Source organism: Poromitra crassiceps (genome assembly GCF_964638095.1).
Source record: "Poromitra crassiceps genome assembly, chromosome: 13".
Taxonomy (NCBI): domain Eukaryota; kingdom Metazoa; phylum Chordata; class Actinopteri; order Beryciformes; family Melamphaidae; genus Poromitra; species Poromitra crassiceps.
Window position 1 is genome coordinate 6,477,495 of NC_139644.1, and position 8,186 is coordinate 6,485,680.

Consider the following 8,186-nt stretch of genomic DNA (forward strand, 5'->3'; position numbering starts at 1 on the left):
AGAGAAAACATGAAGGTGAGATAGAGAAAACATGAAGGTGAGATAGAGAAAACATGAAGGTGAGATAGAGAAAACATGAAGGTGAGATAGAGAAAACATGAAGGTGAGATAGAGAAAACACAAAGGTGAGATAGAGAAAACATGAAGGTGAGATAGAGAAAACACAAAGGTGAGATAGAGAAAACATGAAGGTGAGATAGAGAAAACACGAAGGTGAGATAGAGAAAACATGAAGGTGAGATAGAGAAAACACAAAGATGAGATAGAGAAAACACAAAGATGAGATAGAGAAAACATGAAGGTGAGATAGAGAAAACACGAAGGTGAGATAGAGAAAACATGAAGGTGAGATAGAGAAAACATGAAGGTGAGATAGAGAAAACACAAAGGTGAGATAGAGAAAACATGAAGGTGAGATAGAGAAAACATGAAGGTGAGATAGAGAAAACATGAAGGTGAGATAGAGAAAACACGAAGGTGAGATAGAGAAAACATGAAGGTGAGATAGAGAAAACACAAAGGTGAGATAGAGAAAACATGAAGGTGAGATAGAGAAAACACAAAGGTGAGATAGAGAAAACACAAAGGTGAGATAGAGAAAACACAAAGGTGAGATAGAGAAAACATGAAGGTGAGATAGAGAAAACACAAAGGTGAGATAGAGAAAACATGAAGGTGAGATAGAGAAAACATGAAGGTGAGATAGAGAAAACACAAAGGTGAGATAGAGAAAACATGAAGGTGAGATAGAGAAAACACAAAGGTGAGATAGAGAAAACATGAAGGTGAGATAGAGAAAACACAAAGGTGAGATAGAGAAAACACAAAGATGAGATAGAGAAAACATGAAGGTGAGATAGAGAAAACATGAAGGTGAGATAGAGAAAACATGAAGGTGAGATAGAGAAAACATGAAGGTGAGATAGAGAAAACACGAAGGTGAGATAGAGAAAACATGAAGGTGAGATAGAGAAAACATGAAGGTGAGATAGAGAAAACATGAAGGTGAGATAGAGAAAACATGAAGGTGAGATAGAGAAAACATGAAGGTGAGATAGAGAAAACACAAAGGTGAGATAGAGAAAACATGAAGGTGAGATAGAGAAAACACGAAGGTGAGATAGAGAAAACATGAAGGTGAGATAGAGAAAACACAAAGGTGAGATAGAGAAAACACGAAGGTGAGATAGAGAAAACATGAAGGTGAGATAGAGAAAACACAAAGGTGAGATAGAGAAAACACGAAGGTGAGATAGAGAAAACACAAAGGTGAGATAGAGAAAACATGAAGGTGAGATAGAGAAAACATGAAGGTGAGATAGAGAAAACATGAAGGTGAGATAGAGAAAACATGAAGGTGAGATAGAGAAAACATGAAGGTGAGATAGAGAAAACACAAAGGTGAGATAGAGAAAACATGAAGGTGAGATAGAGAAAACACGAAGGTGAGATAGAGAAAACATGAAGGTGAGATAGAGAAAACACAAAGGTGAGATAGAGAAAACACGAAGGTGAGATAGAGAAAACATGAAGGTGAGATAGAGAAAACACAAAGGTGAGATAGAGAAAACACGAAGGTGAGATAGAGAAAACACAAAGGTGAGATAGAGAAAACATGAAGGTGAGATAGAGAAAACATGAAGGTGAGATAGAGAAAACATGAAGGTGAGATAGAGAAAACATGAAGGTGAGATAGAGAAAACACAAAGATGAGATAGAGAAAACACGAAGGTGAGATAGAGAAAACATGAAGGTGAGATAGAGAAAACATGAAGGTGAGATAGAGAAAACATGAAGGTGAGATAGAGAAAACACAAAGATGAGATAGAGAAAACACGAAGGTGAGATAGAGAAAACATGAAGGTGAGATAGAGAAAACATGAAGGTGAGATAGAGAAAACACGAAGGTGAGATAGAGAAAACATGAAGGTGAGATAGAGAAAACACAAAGGTGAGATAGAGAAAACACGAAGGTGAGATAGAGAAAACATGAAGGTGAGATAGAGAAAACACAAAGGTGAGATAGAGAAAACACGAAGGTGAGATAGAGAAAACACAAAGGTGAGATAGAGAAAACATGAAGGTGAGATAGAGAAAACATGAAGGTGAGATAGAGAAAACATGAAGGTGAGATAGAGAAAACATGAAGGTGAGATAGAGAAAACATGAAGGTGAGATAGAGAAAACACAAAGGTGAGATAGAGAAAACATGAAGGTGAGATAGAGAAAACACGAAGGTGAGATAGAGAAAACATGAAGGTGAGATAGAGAAAACACAAAGGTGAGATAGAGAAAACACGAAGGTGAGATAGAGAAAACATGAAGGTGAGATAGAGAAAACACAAAGGTGAGATAGAGAAAACACGAAGGTGAGATAGAGAAAACACAAAGGTGAGATAGAGAAAACATGAAGGTGAGATAGAGAAAACATGAAGGTGAGATAGAGAAAACATGAAGGTGAGATAGAGAAAACATGAAGGTGAGATAGAGAAAACACAAAGATGAGATAGAGAAAACACGAAGGTGAGATAGAGAAAACATGAAGGTGAGATAGAGAAAACATGAAGGTGAGATAGAGAAAACATGAAGGTGAGATAGAGAAAACACAAAGATGAGATAGAGAAAACACGAAGGTGAGATAGAGAAAACATGAAGGTGAGATAGAGAAAACATGAAGGTGAGATAGAGAAAACATGAAGGTGAGATAGAGAAAACACGAAGGTGAGATAGAGAAAACATGAAGGTGAGATAGAGAAAACACAAAGGTGAGATAGAGAAAACATGAAGGTGAGATAGAGAAAACATGAAGGTGAGATAGAGAAAACACAGAAGGTGAGATAGAGAAAACACAAAGGTGAGATAGAGAAAACATGAAGGTGAGATAGAGAAAACATGAAGGTGAGATAGAGAAAACATGAAGGTGAGATAGAGAAAACACAAAAGTGAGATAGAGAAAACACGAAGGTGAGATAGAGAAAACATGAAGGTGAGATAGAGAAAACACGAAGGTGAGATAGAGAAAACATGAAGGTGAGATAGAGAAAACATGAAGGTGAGATAGAGAAAACACGAAGGTGAGATAGAGAAAACATGAAGGTGAGATAGAGAAAACACAAAGATGAGATAGAGAAAACATGAAGGTGAGATAGAGAAAACATGAAGGTGAGATAGAGAAAACACAAAGGTGAGATAGAGAAAACATGAAGGTGAGATAGAGAAAACATGAAGGTGAGATAGAGAAAACATGAAGGTGAGATAGAGAAAACACGAAGGTGAGATAGAGAAAACATGAAGGTGAGATAGAGAAAACACGAAGGTGAGATAGAGAAAACATGAAGGTGAGATAGAGAAAACATGAAGGTGAGATAGAGAAAACACGAAGGTGAGATAGAGAAAACATGAAGGTGAGATAGAGAAAACACAAAGATGAGATAGAGAAAACATGAAGGTGAGATAGAGAAAACATGAAGGTGAGATAGAGAAAACACAAAGGTGAGATAGAGAAAACATGAAGGTGAGATAGAGAAAACATGAAGGTGAGATAGAGAAAACATGAAGGTGAGATAGAGAAAACACAAAGGTGAGATAGAGAAAACATGAAGGTGAGATAGAGAAAACATGAAGGTGAGATAGAGAAAACATGAAGGTGAGATAGAGAAAACATGAAGGTGAGATAGAGAAAACATGAAGGTGAGATAGAGAAAACACAAAGGTGAGATAGAGAAAACATGAAGGTGAGATAGAGAAAACATGAAGGTGAGATAGAGAAAACATGAAGGTGAGATAGAGAAAACATGAAGGTGAGATAGAGAAAACACAAAGGTGAGATAGAGAAAACATGAAGGTGAGATAGAGAAAACACGAAGGTGAGATAGAGAAAACATGAAGGTGAGATAGAGAAAACACAAAGATGAGATAGAGAAAACACAAAGATGAGATAGAGAAAACATGAAGGTGAGATAGAGAAAACACGAAGGTGAGATAGAGAAAACATGAAGGTGAGATAGAGAAAACATGAAGGTGAGATAGAGAAAACACAAAGGTGAGATAGAGAAAACATGAAGGTGAGATAGAGAAAACATGAAGGTGAGATAGAGAAAACATGAAGGTGAGATAGAGAAAACACGAAGGTGAGATAGAGAAAACATGAAGGTGAGATAGAGAAAACACAAAGGTGAGATAGAGAAAACATGAAGGTGAGATAGAGAAAACACAAAGGTGAGATAGAGAAAACACAAAGGTGAGATAGAGAAAACACAAAGGTGAGATAGAGAAAACATGAAGGTGAGATAGAGAAAACACAAAGGTGAGATAGAGAAAACATGAAGGTGAGATAGAGAAAACATGAAGGTGAGATAGAGAAAACACAAAGGTGAGATAGAGAAAACATGAAGGTGAGATAGAGAAAACACAAAGGTGAGATAGAGAAAACATGAAGGTGAGATAGAGAAAACACAAAGGTGAGATAGAGAAAACACAAAGATGAGATAGAGAAAACATGAAGGTGAGATAGAGAAAACATGAAGGTGAGATAGAGAAAACATGAAGGTGAGATAGAGAAAACATGAAGGTGAGATAGAGAAAACACGAAGGTGAGATAGAGAAAACATGAAGGTGAGATAGAGAAAACATGAAGGTGAGATAGAGAAAACATGAAGGTGAGATAGAGAAAACATGAAGGTGAGATAGAGAAAACATGAAGGTGAGATAGAGAAAACACAAAGGTGAGATAGAGAAAACATGAAGGTGAGATAGAGAAAACACGAAGGTGAGATAGAGAAAACATGAAGGTGAGATAGAGAAAACACAAAGGTGAGATAGAGAAAACACGAAGGTGAGATAGAGAAAACATGAAGGTGAGATAGAGAAAACACAAAGGTGAGATAGAGAAAACACGAAGGTGAGATAGAGAAAACACAAAGGTGAGATAGAGAAAACATGAAGGTGAGATAGAGAAAACATGAAGGTGAGATAGAGAAAACATGAAGGTGAGATAGAGAAAACATGAAGGTGAGATAGAGAAAACACAAAGATGAGATAGAGAAAACACGAAGGTGAGATAGAGAAAACATGAAGGTGAGATAGAGAAAACATGAAGGTGAGATAGAGAAAACATGAAGGTGAGATAGAGAAAACACAAAGATGAGATAGAGAAAACACGAAGGTGAGATAGAGAAAACATGAAGGTGAGATAGAGAAAACATGAAGGTGAGATAGAGAAAACATGAAGGTGAGATAGAGAAAACACGAAGGTGAGATAGAGAAAACATGAAGGTGAGATAGAGAAAACACAAAGATGAGATAGAGAAAACATGAAGGTGAGATAGAGAAAACATGAAGGTGAGATAGAGAAAACACAAAGGTGAGATAGAGAAAACACAAAGATGAGATAGAGAAAACATGAAGGTGAGATAGAGAAAACATGAAGGTGAGATAGAGAAAACATGAAGGTGAGATAGAGAAAACACAAAGATGAGATAGAGAAAACACGAAGGTGAGATAGAGAAAACATGAAGGTGAGATAGAGAAAACACGAAGGTGAGATAGAGAAAACATGAAGGTGAGATAGAGAAAACACAAAGGTGAGATAGAGAAAACATGAAGGTGAGATAGAGAAAACACGAAGGTGAGATAGAGAAAACATGAAGGTGAGATAGAGAAAACACAAAGATGAGATAGAGAAAACACAAAGATGAGATAGAGAAAACATGAAGGTGAGATAGAGAAAACACGAAGGTGAGATAGAGAAAACATGAAGGTGAGATAGAGAAAACATGAAGGTGAGATAGAGAAAACATGAAGGTGAGATAGAGAAAACACGAAGGTGAGATAGAGAAAACATGAAGGTGAGATAGAGAAAACATGAAGGTGAGATAGAGAAAACACGAAGGTGAGATAGAGAAAACATGAAGGTGAGATAGAGAAAACATGAAGGTGAGATAGAGAAAACATGAAGGTGAGATAGAGAAAACACAAAGGTGAGATAGAGAAAACACAAAGGTGAGATAGAGAAAACATGAAGGTGAGATAGAGAAAACATGAAGGTGAGATAGAGAAAACATGAAGGTGAGATAGAGAAAACATGAAGGTGAGATAGAGAAAACATGAAGGTGAGATAGAGAAAACATGAAGGTGAGATAGAGAAAACATGAAGGTGAGATAGAGAAAACACAAAGATGAGATAGAGAAAACACGAAGGTGAGATAGAGAAAACATGAAGGTGAGATAGAGAAAACATGAAGGTGAGATAGAGAAAACATGAAGGTGAGATAGAGAAAACACAAAGGTGAGATAGAGAAAACATGAAGGTGAGATAGAGAAAACACGAAGGTGAGATAGAGAAAACATGAAGGTGAGATAGAGAAAACACAAAGATGAGATAGAGAAAACACAAAGATGAGATAGAGAAAACATGAAGGTGAGATAGAGAAAACATGAAGGTGAGATAGAGAAAACACGAAGGTGAGATAGAGAAAACATGAAGGTGAGATAGAGAAAACACAAAGATGAGATAGAGAAAACACGAAGGTGAGATAGAGAAAACATGAAGGTGAGATAGAGAAAACATGAAGGTGAGATAGAGAAAACATGAAGGTGAGATAGAGAAAACACAAAGGTGAGATAGAGAAAACACAAAGGTGAGATAGAGAAAACATGAAGGTGAGATAGAGAAAACACGAAGGTGAGATAGAGAAAACATGAAGGTGAGATAGAGAAAACATGAAGGTGAGATAGAGAAAACATGAAGGTGAGATAGAGAAAACACGAAGGTGAGATAGAGAAAACATGAAGGTGAGATAGAGAAAACATGAAGGTGAGATAGAGAAAACACGAAGGTGAGATAGAGAAAACATGAAGGTGAGATAGAGAAAACATGAAGGTGAGATAGAGAAAACATGAAGGTGAGATAGAGAAAACACAAAGGTGAGATAGAGAAAACACAAAGGTGAGATAGAGAAAACATGAAGGTGAGATAGAGAAAACATGAAGGTGAGATAGAGAAAACATGAAGGTGAGATAGAGAAAACATGAAGGTGAGATAGAGAAAACATGAAGGTGAGATAGAGAAAACATGAAGGTGAGATAGAGAAAACATGAAGGTGAGATAGAGAAAACATGAAGGTGAGATAGAGAAAACACAAAGGTGAGATAGAGAAAACATGAAGGTGAGATAGAGAAAACATGAAGGTGAGATAGAGAAAACATGAAGGTGAGATAGAGAAAACATGAAGGTGAGATAGAGAAAACATGAAGGTGAGATAGAGAAAACACAAAGGTGAGATAGAGAAAACATGAAGGTGAGATAGAGAAAACATGAAGGTGAGATAGAGAAAACACAAAGGTGAGATAGAGAAAACATGAAGGTGAGATAGAGAAAACATGAAGGTGAGATAGAGAAAACACAAAGGTGAGATAGAGAAAACATGAAGGTGAGATAGAGAAAACATGAAGGTGAGATAGAGAAAAACAAAGGTGAGATAGAGAAAACACAAAGGTGAGATAGAGAAAACATGAAGGTGAGATAGAGAAAACATGAAGGTGAGATAGAGAAAACATGAAGGTGAGATAGAGAAAACATGAAGGTGAGATAGAGAAAACATGAAGGTGAGATAGAGAAAACACAAAGGTGAGATAGAGAAAACATGAAGGTGAGATAGAGAAAACATGAAGGTGAGATAGAGAAAACATGAAGGTGAGATAGAGAAAACACGAAGGTGAGATAGAGAAAACATGAAGGTGAGATAGAGAAAACACAAAGGTGAGATAGAGAAAACATGAAGGTGAGATAGAGAAAACACAAAGGTGAGATAGAGAAAACACAAAGGTGAGATAGAGAAAACACAAAGGTGAGATAGAGAAAACATGAAGGTGAGATAGAGAAAACACAAAGGTGAGATAGAGAAAACATGAAGGTGAGATAGAGAAAACATGAAGGTGAGATAGAGAAAACACAAAGGTGAGATAGAGAAAACATGAAGGTGAGATAGAGAAAACACAAAGGTGAGATAGAGAAAACATGAAGGTGAGATAGAGAAAACACAAAGGTGAGATAGAGAAAACACAAAGATGAGATAGAGAAAACACAAAGGTGAGATAGAGAAAACATGAAGGTGAGATAGAGAAAACATGAAGGTGAGATAGAGAAAACACAAAGGTGAGATAGAGAAAACATGAAGGTGAGATAG